Source organism: Pteropus vampyrus, unplaced genomic scaffold, assembly GCF_000151845.1.
Source record: "Pteropus vampyrus isolate Shadow unplaced genomic scaffold, Pvam_2.0 Scaffold5, whole genome shotgun sequence".
Classification (NCBI taxonomy): domain Eukaryota; kingdom Metazoa; phylum Chordata; class Mammalia; order Chiroptera; family Pteropodidae; genus Pteropus; species Pteropus vampyrus.
Genome location: NW_011888786.1, coordinates 10567202 through 10582878, shown reverse-complemented (window position 1 = coordinate 10582878; position 15677 = coordinate 10567202).

Genomic DNA, 15677 nt, shown 5'->3' with positions numbered 1-15677 from the left:
TCCATATAGAAAATTTAATATCCAAATCGCTCCTACAGATCAGTGGCTCTCAAACTTAAGTGTGCATCAGAATCACCTAGAAGGCTTGGTAGGCTGTACCTCCACACCCCCAAAATTCATAGGTTGAATCTAACACTCAATTTAAGTGTATTTGAAGATAGGGCCATTAAGGTGGTAACTGAGATTAAATGAGTTCATAAGGGTGGGCTGATCTCCTTATAAAAAGAAGAAGTCACCAAAAGAAAAAGTGAACACAGAAAATACCTTGTGAGAGCTTTTTTTAGTGAGAAGGTGGCTATCTGCAAGCCAAGGAGAGAGGCATGAGGAGAAACTAAACCTGCCAATGCTTGATCTTGGAATTCCAGCTTCCATAACTGTAAGAAATAAATTTCTGTTGTTTAAGCCACCCAGTCTGTGGTATTTTGTTATGGTGGCCTTGGAGACTACTACACCAACAACGGGTTGCGAAGCTCAAACATTTTTTAAAAGTCTTTGTTAAGAAAAAAAAACACACACACACTCACACACACACATATAAAGCCAAAAAATGGAAGAAAAAGGTATCATGGAGGCATATGAGGCAGTTATGTAATTAAAAATGATATTCAGCGTTCATTGTAACTGAAAGTTTTCCAAATGAATAGGAATTCTACAACAATACCTACTGTATGAAATTGTTGTGTTAATTAAATTACATGACAAATATATAATGCCTCTGAGAGGTCTGCTCTAAAATACTGTATCTCAATACCCTACTCTCTCACTCTCTCTTTCTTGCTATTTATATCTATATCTATATATATATATATACATACACACACATATATACACAAGTATATACACATACACACACACACACATATATGTATATATAGGTATGTATTTAGGTTAAATAATATATTTTATGAAAAAATAATGACAAACATTTATTAATGTGTTTTTAAATGAGCTTTTGATGTTCATAATAAAGTTAGGCCCAAGAGAATTTTCTTAAAAGGAAAAACATGAAGTCATTGAAATTCTGATGACTATCAAAGAAAAGGAATGCACAAAACTGAAAAATAAAAGGTCCGGAAACTGATGATTACATTTTGTTCTGGGTTAGCCCACTCTGAGACAGAAATTAGCCCTATCATTTCCGACAACCTTAATAAACGAGAACAAATTATTTTCATATTGCATCTTCTCTGATCAAGAGTTCACCAAGTGAATAATTAGGTAGAACTATTTAAGTCAAATTCCCATTTTATAAAATTATAATAAATTTTTTAAAAAAAGATGCCTGTGTCTGTGTATACGTGTTTGTTCTCTCATTTAAACAGAAGGTCAATTCAGATTCTTCCTTCCTGTGTGGAGACAGTTTGATCCACAGCTTAGGTTTCTAGAGTTTAATGGCAAATCTATAGCAACATTATCTACGTAATTGCTGTCCCAAACTCTTTGCTATGTTATTTGCTTCGCTTTCACTTTATTTCCTTTATTTCTGGTTTAAGAAATTTTCAGATCTAAAAATCTTGTCTTAACTCAATATTTCTTGTATTTCAATTTTCTGACACTTCGATACAAATATATATACATTTTTACAAGTTTTACATAAATTAAAAAGTAACAATTAAAAGGAATAAAAGAAAGTAACATAAAAAAGATTTGAAAACTAGAGCAGATAATAGAAGGAGACGTTTTTAAATTCAATGAAAACAGTGGTTCAGAGAGCAGAAACAAAAGCAGGTGGGAAGAGGACAATCTCCACCACAAGAGTGGAAGGGACACTAAAAGGTCACTCCATGGCGTGTACGACCAGGTTAGCAAATATCCCTCTCCCACTGACCAGAGAGCGAAATAGAAAATTCACAGGAGACTTGATCAGTAAATGAATTGCTACTTAGAAGCCAAAAAAACAAGTTTTCCACCAAAAGATAGTTTTGTTTAAAAATCACATGAGACACCTGAGGCTGTAGCTACTAAAATTTCTGAAAAAATAAATGTTCACAGAGGGTCTGTGATACTGCTAAGAAATCAGGTTCTCTGCCCCAAGTGATATAAATTTAAATTATTATTTTTTGTTTTTTAGTAGCTGTGAGACCTGCTGCAAGTTAATCAACCTCTCTGAGCCTCAGTTTCCCATCAATCAGTCATAACATTTCTTGCTAGGTCATCATATAGATTAAATATGAACATTGCTGATAACAGAGGAACACACATAGTAAAAACTTAACAAATTGTAGTTTGCTTCCTTATCTGGCTAAACTATCAAGTTGAGTCTGTTTTTATAGGTGATAAACAAGAAGAAAGCACAATGCGAGCACAGGTTTTGGTTTTCACTTAGAAGGTATATGCAATTATAGATGAACCATCTACACCAGAAAGCCGTTTTCATTAGTTCTTACATGACTCTGGATTTCCACAGCCAAAAATGTTCTGGGTAAGATCCAAGTAAATACTCATGTGGGTACTTCAGAACAAGAGTAGGATTGACCTGGGCTATCTTTTTTTTTTCCTATGATACCTTAAATTATATTCAGTCAGCACCAATGGGCTACAAAAATAACCCTGATGAATAAAATGTACCAACTGCTTAGTCAGGACCATTAATTCTTGTCAAACACTCACAGCCATCTTCCAACAAACCTTTTACCAGGACTGATACTAAATAGCAACATTCCAATATATCAGATTTATTTTCTCTTCTCCCTTCTGTATACTTGCTGTGTAATAACGAGAGAACAAGAGTTCCTGGCTTAGATAATCTGAAATGGAACAGTATGTCTCTGGATAAATGGAAGCCATTTCTGCTTTACGGAACTTAGAGGTCTTCACGCTGACATTTATAGCATCATCCAGAAAGCAGAGCTCTATCTAGGTCAGACTGACTGCAAAACCAGCTTTTAGGTAGTGGATGTGTCAAGTTACTGAATCTTTCTTTAGCAGAGCTACGCTAGGCTATGAAAGGATATAAAAGACGTATATGGCATACCCCTCAAAGGAGTTATGGTATCTTTGTACAGGTAAGGACAACAGAAATAGAACAAATAGAAATTATTTGAGGTCCACACTGAGTAGAATTATAAGTAAAATAACAAAACAAACAACAAAGCAGAGAAATCCATATAGAAAATTTAATATCCAAATCGCTCCTACAGATCAGTGGCTCTCAAACTTAAGTGTGCATCAGAATCACCTAGAAGGCTTGGTAGGCTTATGATTCTGAAAATTCTGATATTTCTGAAATATCTGAGTCTGGTTTTGATATTTGCTGTATTTCTTCAAACTCTGGATTTTTTGTTTGTTTGGTTTGCCATTTAGTATGTTTTGTGATTTATTTCTTGATAGGGGGACATGTAGTAGGTAAGAGGAACTTCTCTAAAAAGAGCTTAGAATCAGGGTGGAAAAAGGTTAGGGGAGGGAAAGTGTTCTATAGTCCTCTGAACAGGTCTCAGTATTCTACTATGCCTGTGTCTTCTGACCATGAACTTTGTGGTGCTTCTCAGTTCCTCAGCACAACTCTTAGGTGGCACAGAGCGGCCAGAGTGGGCTGAAACTGGTCATTTCCCTTCCCCCAGGTAGGTTAGGCTCTGAAAAAAACCCAGCAACTTAGGCTCTGGTTAAATACTTTCTCTTGTGAGCAGACCTTCTTGAGAAGAAAAATAGGCTCTGGCGCTTTTCAATATGATGACTTTTCCATTCTCGCTTTTGATATTTACTGTAAGAACTTGGTTGAGTTTCTGGAAATACAGTCCACATAAGTGTGTGTGCACTGGGTCCACCTGGGGCTTTTGACTCTTGGACTTGTCCAGACTGAGCCTCCAGCAATGCATCAATGACAGTTTGGGTTCTCCTCCCCCGGCATTGTTTCCGGAGGAGGTTCCTGCTGCTGTGTTTCTGTTCTGTTAAGTTTTGATCTTCTGTATCTGCGTGTCTGTCTGTTCAATTTTGGAGTCAGCAGTTTGCCCTGTCACCTCGCTTCCCTTAAGCATCTAAGAAGAGTTGTTGATTTTTTAATTTGTTCAGTTTTTTACTTGTCATGATGGAGCAGTGATTTTCAGCTGAGAAATAGAAAGTTTTAAGTCAGCTTTTAAAATGCAAATATTATCATGTCATTTCCCCCACTTAACACCTTTCAGTGGTTTTCTATTTCTTGGAAATTAAATACAAACTCTAGCATGACATGTTATGTCCCTGCTTGCCTGCCGTTTTAATACATCTCTAATTTTGTACATGCCAGCCTCACAAAAAATATTTCCAATGACAAACTAACTCATTCTGATTTTCTCACCCTTTTGCTTTTCTTATTTCCTGTTGACTCAGTCCCAATGGGTCAAATTGGAATAGTGTGGAGTAAATAACAAATATTGCTAAACTCAGGCTTATGGACAGACATATGAAAAGAGAAATGACAAAGCCCCCAAGATTAACATATCAAGTTAGATTAAAAAGAGGAGAAAAGCAGAAAATATAATTTTAACATTTTTAAAAAAATCATAATCATTGAATATCTTGGTGCAAGGTTAATAAACATAGAGTCATTTATTTTGCAGATGTGGAAACTGAATTTTGGAGAGCCTATACAACGTTAACAAACATGTCTAGTTAGAAATAAAATTGAGAACAAAATAATTCTTTTGACTTTCTATCATGCTTTCTTGTTCATCACTGCTCCTCCACATGTACTACTAGAGCAGCTTTCCATGTTTTAGATGGTGGCATAATGACTAAAAGAGAAAACTAGTGGAGATGAAAGATTATAATCCTGTCACACCAATCAATGGCAATCACAACCATTTCCTGTACAGCAGATCTCTCACTATTACCCTAGCCCTACTTATCCTTCAAGGCCTGCTTCCTAGTTCTGCCATGAAATCTCTTCTAATCAATGCAAAGGTATGCATTTTCCTTCTTTCCAAAATTGTATATTTCTGCTGTTAGCACTTAAAAGTTTTCTACCATGTATTATCTCTTGATTATTGCCTAATTGCAGTAATGTACAATATAATATTTACCAAATAGTTATAATAATTTCAAGTGCCACTTTGAGACAGAACACACTGATTTTAGAAATGTATATGTCTAAGATATGAAATTGAATGATATTAATTCAAGGCAGCTATGGAGAATAGCTGTATGTGAGCTCATTAGTTAGAATGAGGCACTGCCTCCAAGATTTTCTCATTAACCACTGGCTATAACAGACCTTAGCCTAAAGCCAAAATAGAAAAATGAGCAATTAATATTATTCTGGATTTCGGCCTCTATATAATCCATTTGAGACACCACCCAACCAAAACGTTATCTCTGCATAATATACAGTTAAAAATGTATACAGAAAAATACAAAGCCTTAATAAGTTTGCAACTTATGGAATTAAGCACATGAAACTCTAATGATAAACATAAAATAGAACCCAACCTATAGTATTCAATTTATGTAATATAGACTTTTAAGAAATACTATAAATATTCAACGTTAAAGAAAATAGATTATTGACATTTGGAGTACTTAAAGACGAAACTTATCTGGCCCTAGAGATATGGGTATCATTTAACAGGATTTAAGCAATCATTCTCAACTCTAATTCAGGGGATAATGGATTTCAGTTGTACCTAGAGAAATTGTTCAGAATAATTAATTTTTCTTCCCAAGTTTGACTAAATTCCAGAAGAGAAAACCAAAAAGATAAACTTTTTAAAATTTGAGTCTATTGATGTTTTTGCTTATCTGAAGGAAGTGAGTTAGACCAGACTTAACGCAATTTCTTCTTACCCTATAATTCTGTGAATCACTTTGCTTATTAACTTATTAAAATTCTATTAAATACCTAACTATTTACGTGTTAGCATGGAAGATATTATTGAAACTTTCTGCTAAATGAAGAATAGAGAGAAAAAAGTATAGAAAATCTAAAAAGTGAACAAGTATTTCTTTATATTTCAGAGAGCGATTGCAAAGTATGATGCACTATTTATAAGCCAAAAAATATTTATAAATTTACTTAACCTTTTGGAGCATTATTCCTTCATATATAAACTAAAAATAATGATAATGACTATATATACTTTTTCATAGACCATAAAAAGAATCAATTAGATGATTGTAAATATTTCATAAATCAGAGAAATTTACATGTTATGTTTTATTAGTATTCAGTAAAATGTAATTCTAGTAAATCTCAAAGAACCATTTATATTTGTTTATTTCCATATACTCATTGTCTTTCACTGTGCCAGCTGTACAATTGGTGCTAGACAAAAATATGTTATATAAATTAGAAATATCAATCTGCATACATTCCTGTAGTGAAACTTATGATAGGTAGGTTAAATTAGCAATGCAATCTGAAAACGATAGTTCATACAAGTCCATCAGTGAGCCATATTTTAAATTAGCATTTTTTAAACCTGTTTTTTGCTAGTATTTTATCTTTTTTTAGACATTAGTTACTGATTGGTCCTTGTATTTTAAACAAAACATATAAATACATGCCTAACACAATCAGAATCAGTCTTTTTTGATTTCTATAAATACAAGAGAATAGTAATAAAGCCTGAACAATAATTACCAATGAGATTACCATTTTTATTATATTTTGAACTTACTACTTTGGTTTTTAAGACTTTGGGTTTACCTTGTGTGTACATTCTTCATCTATATATACTTTTATTCATCACTGGCACAAGACAAGTCTCGACTTACAGGGATTCTAGACAAAATGCTGCAGAATTTACTTTGTGATTGGCCAAGGAGATACCAAAATTTATTGCATATATACAACACATCATCCTATTTTCTCGGACCATGTAAACTGAAGCAAAGACTTTCGTTGTGATTCAAATGAGAATGACGAAGGTGACGGACGTAAAGGGTTCATTTTTTGACTTTACAGGGAGTGCTCTCTTTGTTATAACAGCCTTAAAGATCTATCTTCCTTTCTATATATCTGACAATAGATTATAAAAAGTTTGTGTTGTTGATTTTGTCAGACCCTTTTCTTTGAATATAAATTTCTTTAATTGCGCCCCACGGGCTTCTGAGACAGAAAAGTACAGAAATATACCTTTGGAGATGCTTCTCTTATGACAATGGTGTGAAAGGTAGCCAATTAGGTAACACCACAGATGTTGGCAATAGTAATATATTATCTGGCTTTTACTGACTCTGTCTTTAATACTTTAACTATTGCCTTTGTGGGGAGCTATAAATAGAAGATATTGTGTTATTTATTTTATGTAGTTCTAAGAATTGCTTCTTTTATATATAGATGTTTATATAATTTTTGCTTAAACCAATTTCTTTTCCATTGTTAATAGTTCTTCACAAAAAAATGCAAATGTAATTGCTAAAGGAGATAAAATATGGATATTTATAATATTTTAAATGTAAAAATATAAAAATTAATATCAAGAATATATTACGTGTGAGGGCAATCACTGGAGTGTGTTACAGTGGCTTTTGTTAGATGAAGAGAAGTAAACAGTTACGAGAAAGAAAACGAAGCAATTTTTAAGATTTCTGAAAGGTCCTTGTCTGAGCTGGAAATTTCATTCATTCTCAAAAAGTTTTATGTCATTTTTCTTCAAAAACATCTGTATGGCCACATCTTCCCAAAGAGCTAAGGTTCCAGCTGTAGACGTTGAACCTGCTCAGCATGTGTCACTTGGTCATCATTGAAATGTTGAATGAATAAGACCTGTCCATATTTAGAACCATTATTCTAGATCCTCAGACATGATAATTTTTCTTTCCCAGTGAGATAGTGTCTGACCTGTTGACTCATCCCAGTGTGACAGCCTGTCAGACTGATGCAGGAGTTTTAAGCTCTAAATGGTTAGGCCTCTTAGATTTAAGGCAAATAATCTACTGTCAGATTTATAGGAAGGGAGATCTTTAAGGCTGTGGTAATAAAAAGAGCACTTCCTACAAAGTCAAAAAATGAAACCCTTAAGTCATCTTTGTCATTGTCGCTTGAATCGGAATAAAAGTCTTTGATTCTCATGAAAATATAGAAAAATGAATTTGAGATCTCAGATCCCAACTTCAGAAGCCTTTATGATATAATGGTTTTTGTTCCAAAGGTCCATTTTAAATGTACCATCTATGAAAAATAATCTGGTACAATTCTAAATCCTTTAAATTTTACAAATAAACATGTAATATCGAGTTGAATATGTGTGTTAATTAAAAACCTAATAGCATATTAGCAAATGAGTTCTTTTATTAAACTTGAAATATGTAGGATTTTCCTTATAGAACCTACAGTACAAAAAGAGTAAGTCTACTATCCGAAGGGGAGGGGAGGGCAAGTAAAAGTATCCACCCCCCAAAAAAGGGGGGAAAAAGTATTCTTATAATTATTTTCTCATATTTTCTGATGACTAGAATATTGAAAATATTCAGCCAAGACTTTACCCATGTTATATTATTTGGGGTATGTATGTGTTTTTTTTCTTTTCTCAATTGTGAATCACTCTAGAAAATATCTCTTGAATAGAAATCATAATAAACAGATAAAGAAAATATGTTGGTAGATGTGTATTAAAAGCATTGCCACAATCTAAGTAGGAAAATGCGCTCGTGTGTTTGCCTATTTGTGCGTCCGCGGGTGTCTGCCTGTGAGTGCTTACAGTCTGATTAGCTCAATTTGTGTTTTTTTTGATCAAAGGCGATGCTAACATTTTCAACATTTTTTTTTTTCTGTAAAGACCTTGATTTTTGTTTGTTTATTTATTTGACACCTCCTCCCAAACCAGAAAGAAGTAAGCTGGGCCCATTACTGTCTTTCTAGAAGTCTCAGTGGGGTCATTTCTCCACATCTTTTCCAGGGCAGACTGTAAATGCTGAACCTCAATATTTGTGGTGGGACTAAAGTTACTTTGGTAAAGTGACCCTTTGTCTCCTTAGCCCACCTTCAAATGACAAGAGTTGTTGAGAGCTGAGGGGGCCACTTTAACTCAACCAGTAGCAGAAAACTAGTAAGTTTTTTAGCACAATATTCAAGCACAATTCATTTGGCTGCAAACGAGTCAGTCACAGATGCTTTCTTCCCAGACATAAACACCCTGATATCAAAGCCCAGAGGAAGCCAGAGTGATAGACTGACGCTCTCTTCTGGTAAATAATGACTGAGGGAGCTAGTGTGAGGTCCTGTCTAGGCTAGACACTTTTAGTGATTAGATCCATATGCTTTGGCATACTTGATTTTCTTATATAAATGATGTGGAAAATTTAAAAGAAATGTATATAAGAGGACATAGCATCCTTGAGAAGGGTAAAAATTCAAAGGTCACAGTACTTCTTCCTCTTTTTTCTAATTTGCCCATTTCCTAGCAACTTTTCTTTTAACACCTCCCACAGTCTGCCCCCTGCACACACACATACACAGGCCAGTTCCTCTCATATTAAAACCTTCTTAAAGTAGAACATAATCTCCACCATAGGAAGTCTTTCCTTTGTGCCCTCATCTCCTAGTAATTCAGAGCCTATCTGAATGTCGCACGCTGCAGTGCTGGACCATTATGAAAAAGAGAAAACACTATTTTCTCTATTCTCTATCCAGAGACCATCTCATTTTACTGCAATTTCAAAGGAAACCTTGTAAATGCAGCTGGGGAAATAAATGAACAAAATATGGAACCAGTCATTCTTTTATTTGTTAACTAAACATGTAATCGGTTCTTTGTTTTGCAGTCACTGGTTTTGATTCTCAAAATTTCTTTACAAAAAAAAAAAAAAATCAAACAACTCCTTTGGTTCACCAGCTGTATAATTAAGAAACTGCCCATATACACATACAATTAAGTTTTCTTTTCACACCTTTTGGTCTGTTTATTTAATCATAATGTGGATTTGTACTGTTTAAAGTTTAAAAGCTGACAATTACACATATATTCATATTAGTAAATGATTTAATTCAAAACCCTAAAAAATAGCTTTGAGTTATAGTAAATAGCCTATGAAATTTAAAAATAAAAAACATTCAGAAGTCATTGTTCTCAACAGAGCTGGAAATCATCCTGTATATATTAGGTATTATTTAATCTGTCTCTTGCTGACTAGCAGCCAAGAGTGCCTGATCACTATTGTGATATCCATTCCAACATAGGATTAATAAAAAAGTCAAGTAATAATAAAATTAAAAGTAATATGATCCTATCTGGTCCTTTCATATCTCTGGGTAGTGTGACTCTCCATGACAGAAATGGTCCTTTAGAGGCAAGAAAAAAATGGGGGGAGGTTATATACAAAAACGTATGTAATTGCTTAATTTATTACTTTTCCATTTCATTCTAGTTCTAGATATATGTTAAGTCCACTTGTAAGAAAATATATAATGCAATAAAATAATAAAAGTTACAAGTGGAAACAAAAATAAACCAAGGTAGTACCAGAATTGAGGCTTAAGTGTATGTCTTAAAACTGATGAGCACAGCTTTCTCTCACGCTCTCCAACAGTGACAAAATACACACACAGGCCAACATATATGGCCAGATTCACTCTTTTTCTTTACTCGTTAACTTCCCATAGCAATGCTTTTTACCTGCGAACCTTGAATTGCTATTTATTTCAACAACGAACTTTCAAAACTACTGATATTTTATTACATAAAATTCTATCTTCAGTCTAGCTGAAAGTTCCTGGCTTTATACCATGAACAGCAATCCTTATATTGTCAGAGTAAACTAAAAATCTCAAAGTATTGCTGGGAAGTACTATCTTTTTATGTTGTTTTGCTAATAAGAAAACAGATTATTGAGATAATATGCTGATAGGAATTTGATAGGGATACTTCTGAACTATCAATTTTATGGAGGAAAATTTCAGGTTTGTTTCAAAACATTCTAGTAATCAATGAGATAGTCTATGACATTATTCATAGGGCAATAAGATTTAAAATTTAAAAACTAAAAAAATAAAAATAAACAAAAACAGTGATCAGAAATGAACAATAAACCAGAAGAATGTGGCTATCTCAAGACACAGACTCTAAAACCAGATAAGTAGGGTGTGAGCCAAATATCTGCTAATTGTCAATTTTCTGTATCAGAACTGTAGAGGGAAAAAAAATCTTTTCCACTACCTTCTTAGTTTAGTGGCTGAGGCCAGTGAATTAAACTGACAATGGACATATTAACAAATATGTATGTGCAGGTGCCTAGGCCATAAAGGATTGAGGATTTTTTTGGACTTTACAAAATGGATTCCACAGGAGCTATGACAATATCAACTGGCATATAATGGGAATACCCTTAGGGTGTGACCAGAATGCTCCAAACCATAGAAACATCAACCCCCAAATGTATGATCTGATAAGCATACAGATCCCATCCTCTAAGGACCACAGGTATAAGTGGTCTTTCCATTTTCTTAGGAGCCATACAATTCCCTGGAGAAGGGATTTATGGTAGATTTTATGTGGTTTTCCCTCATGGGAGTAGCCACCTTAAAGAGGGAATTTATAGTTGCTACTTCTAGTGAGATAAGTAAAGCTCCGAGAAGTCTTTCTCCTGCATCTGTTGAATTCCGAAGGTTGTCATGTTAAAATAATTTTCATACCAACTATGGGATTCCAAATGGGTTCCCACAGAATAATTTCTAAGCTTTGGTCTTCTCAACTTACCTGAGTGAATATACTAATATCTACTGTGTAAAATATTTTCTTACAAAGAATTTAGCATTATTCTGGGATTGTATATTTGTTAAATAAATGTGAAATATTATTTCTTAAGACAAACACTTTTCTTTGAAGGGACTGATAGGCTTAGAGTAGTTTCCTTACACTAGATATCATGATGTTTCATAATAATCTTTTAAGTTTTTACCCTCGATATAGGCTGATATCTTCTCATCAAACTGAGCTACTTTTACCACAGTCAGTGACATCTATAGAGAATGTTATTATGATGTTCTCTTTAAATGGATTTTATGAAAAAATGATTATTCAAGACTTTATGGAGTGGATTACATTCAAAATATGTAGGCCTAAAACAGATTCATAGACTCTCATGGTCTGAGATTAAAACACACGAACTCATTAAACTGATATATAGACTCCACCTTAATTTTATTAGGCAACACACCTCACTTCTCTTCTCCATTCTTCTCATGTAAAAAGAAAATAATTTACATTATTTCTGTTTCCTCTTCTATTGAAAACAATATTTTTATATGCCTAGATTATTTTCATGTCTTAAATTTATTAAAACTTTTCATATTCCTCATCTCACTTGAGCTTTCTAACATGTACAGATATAGTTAGTTAGGATAGTCTATGTCAAATCACTATGTCCCAACCAGAATTTGTCATACCATTATTCTGCTCTTACTTCAATATTTTTCCACAGGTAGTATTACCATTATTCACTCAGTCATCTTAACTAGAAAACTGGCCCATATTCCTGATTCTTTTTCTCTCCCCTTCCCTAAATTCAATCAAGAAACAAGTTCAGCTCTTTTGATTTTTATCTATGCATGTTATCTGTACATGTGAGAATATATGTAAAGAGAATATGCACAATTTATTCTCTATCCCAACTACCATGGACCTAGTTCAGGTGATCAAATTCTCAGCAAGATGATCACAATAGCGTCTTAACTGTTAACTTTCAAATCCATTGACCACAAAATTCATTTTCTATGAGATGAACTAAGAACTTTATTTGAAACGAACAGTCCTCGATTTTTCTCCGCTTATCTCTCCAGTCACAGTGCCCCATGACTTGTTATTTCATTCATTTTTTTTCGAAACATATTGAGCATCTTATATATTTTAGGTATTTTTCTTGGAGGTTAAAGTTTCTATTCATCTACAGATCTAAGTATCTCATAATATTTGTTAAATAAGCGAATAATTTTCTGTGTAGATTTCTTAATATTTACATATGATGAACAAAGAAAAACTACTTGAATGATAAATAACAGTTTCCTAAAAGTTTGACCCCAAAATGGAAAAAATTATTAGATCAAGTAGTTTTATACATGAGTATTACTAATTTGTGTCCTATATAATGTTTCACAGATAGGAAAAGGGAAGATATTATCTAATTTAATTTATCATCTAGGCTCACCTTAATAGAAAAACTGGATAAGGATATTATAAGAAATAAAAACTTACTCATTCTCACCTGTCAAACAATTAACTTAAAAAAAGGTGTCATGTCCACATGGATTTTAACCCAGGATTATATCCAAAATGTGTTAATGTACCCTATATTGTTGACCTATATTGCTGCCTATGTTTAAAATCGCTCTGAAGAGCCAAAGCAATAAGACAGGAAAATTCTAAACATATTTCAAACAGAGATTACCCATGCAGAAAATCCAAGAAAATATATGGATCATCTATTTGGACTGATGAGAAACTTAGGGAAAAAACTGTGGGATAAATCAACAGACAAAAGAAAAAAATATAAAGTAATTATAAACAACTCATGCTTGCATTGAAATTTGATATAGATATGAAATGAAATCTGAGAAGTGATAACTATCTGTTCAATAAATGGCACTAGGCCAAGGGATTATCTATACATATAAGAAAGAATTAATTTTCTGTTTTTTATTGTACACAAAAATTAAATTATCAGGCTGGCTGATAAATTATTTAACCAAGAAAAGCAAAAATTTTAAATATCAAGAATAAAATATTAGATAATATGTTTATGGTCTTGGTTTAGCAAGACACTAACAACACAAAGCATAACAAATCAATTCGACCTCATTAAAATTAAAATGTTTTCAAGAAAAGATATAGAAAATCAAGTGAAAATTCACAACAACTAATAGTGTACAATGATTATAACTACTAAATTCTAATAACAAAAGAGTAATCATCAAAATAGGAAAGAGGAGAATCCAATCATAGATAATATACCAATAAATACAAAAAATGCTCAACTCACTTATAATCAAGAAAGCACAATTTAAAATCACATTAACATAGTATTTTATATTATCAAAGTTAAAATGTAAAAACTTTGACAATAGCATCTGGTGGCAAAGATGTGTCAGAGCAAGAACCTGCATATACTGTTACCTGCGGAGTAACTGGTATAAACTCTTGGATGTACATTTTATTAATATTAGCTAATCTGGAAGATGTATATATCATTGAGCCAGAAATTTCTCTCCTAGATATGTATTCTAACAAAACCAAGAGTTTGGGTCTGTAAGGACATGTTTAAGAATGTTCACTGCAGCATTGTTTTAATAAAAGAAACAGATCAACAGAAAAGCTGGGATATATAAAAGGAACATATCATCAACAGAAAAGCTGGGATATATAATGAATACATTTAGCAGGGTATATATGTGATCTATTCTTATGTGGGCACTCTATATAGTTACATGTTTTAACACTGGTTATCTCAAAAAACTTTACATTTTGTAAAAATTTTTAAAGTTTCTGAAAATATAATAGAAATATATAAATATGTTTCTGCTATAATTTAAAATATTTCAAAACCATGAAAACATGACTATGCATTTTTATAAATACATAAATTTCTTATTTTTGTAAATTATGTAAATGCTGTATATACTCTTTCTATGCAGTGTCTAAGAGAATGCTTGGCTTGTAATAGGCACTCTGCAAATATTTGTTTGAATAAATAAGTTATGACAGACTGAATAATAAACAACTAATGTAGGGTATGGTTAATTCTGGGAAGAAAGTGAATGAGGTAATAATAGAATGAAAGGATACCCAGCTGGCCTTCTCCTACTATTTCTGTATGTTTTGTTTCAATTAATACACACACACATACATACACACACTTTATATAATCTGAAACAATATTAGGGACTTGCTGTACAGTATGAATATTTTTTATATTGTAAATAATTGTTAGACATTTTTGAAATAATTCACAAGAAATAAAAGTATATAAGCAAATATATATAAAGAATTTTTAAAAATTGAAAGGGGAAACAGATTTCATCATTCTATAAAAACCTAGAACATTTTATAATTTGAAGAGGGCTGGCTTAAAAAGTAGTGAAGTGGTGGTGTTGTTTTTTAAAGAGAGACTGGATGGAACCTACCTGCCAATCTATAGGGCATATTTATTTATTAGGTGAGAGATAAAGAAACATATATCTGTATCCTCTTCTAAGTGTATAACGATTTGACGGTCTGTTTTTCAAATCCATCTTAAGTATGCCTTCTATGTGCCATGCTTCTGGCAAAGTAATATAGTAAGAATTAATTAATAGAAACCAACCCTTTTCTTTAAAAATTGATTTACTTTTTCTATACAGAAAGAAAAATCCATAATAAAAAGAAAATATTCAAATTAAGAGGTCTTTAACGTGTGTGTGTGTGTGTGTGTGTGTGTGTGTGTGTGTGTGTGTGTGTTTTTCTCTCTCTCTTAAAACTTTTCCAAAAACTGTATGAACCAAGCCAGTACATACCTGGCTCATCAAAAAATTCCTCTATAGTTCAAAGCAGAATCATAGCAGTATAATTTGGGCAATTAAATATATTGAACGTCCTTAAGTATCATTTAAAATTCTCCAACAGCAATAAAAACATTTTAAATCACTCTATGGCATATTCTTTTTCATAGTGGAAGCCTTTATTTATAGTATATTTAATTTTACACACCAACAAATTTCTTCCTAATTTTTATATTATGTATTTTTCCATTTACTTATAATTTTGATTATAAAAAATAAGTGGGTTTGTTTGCAT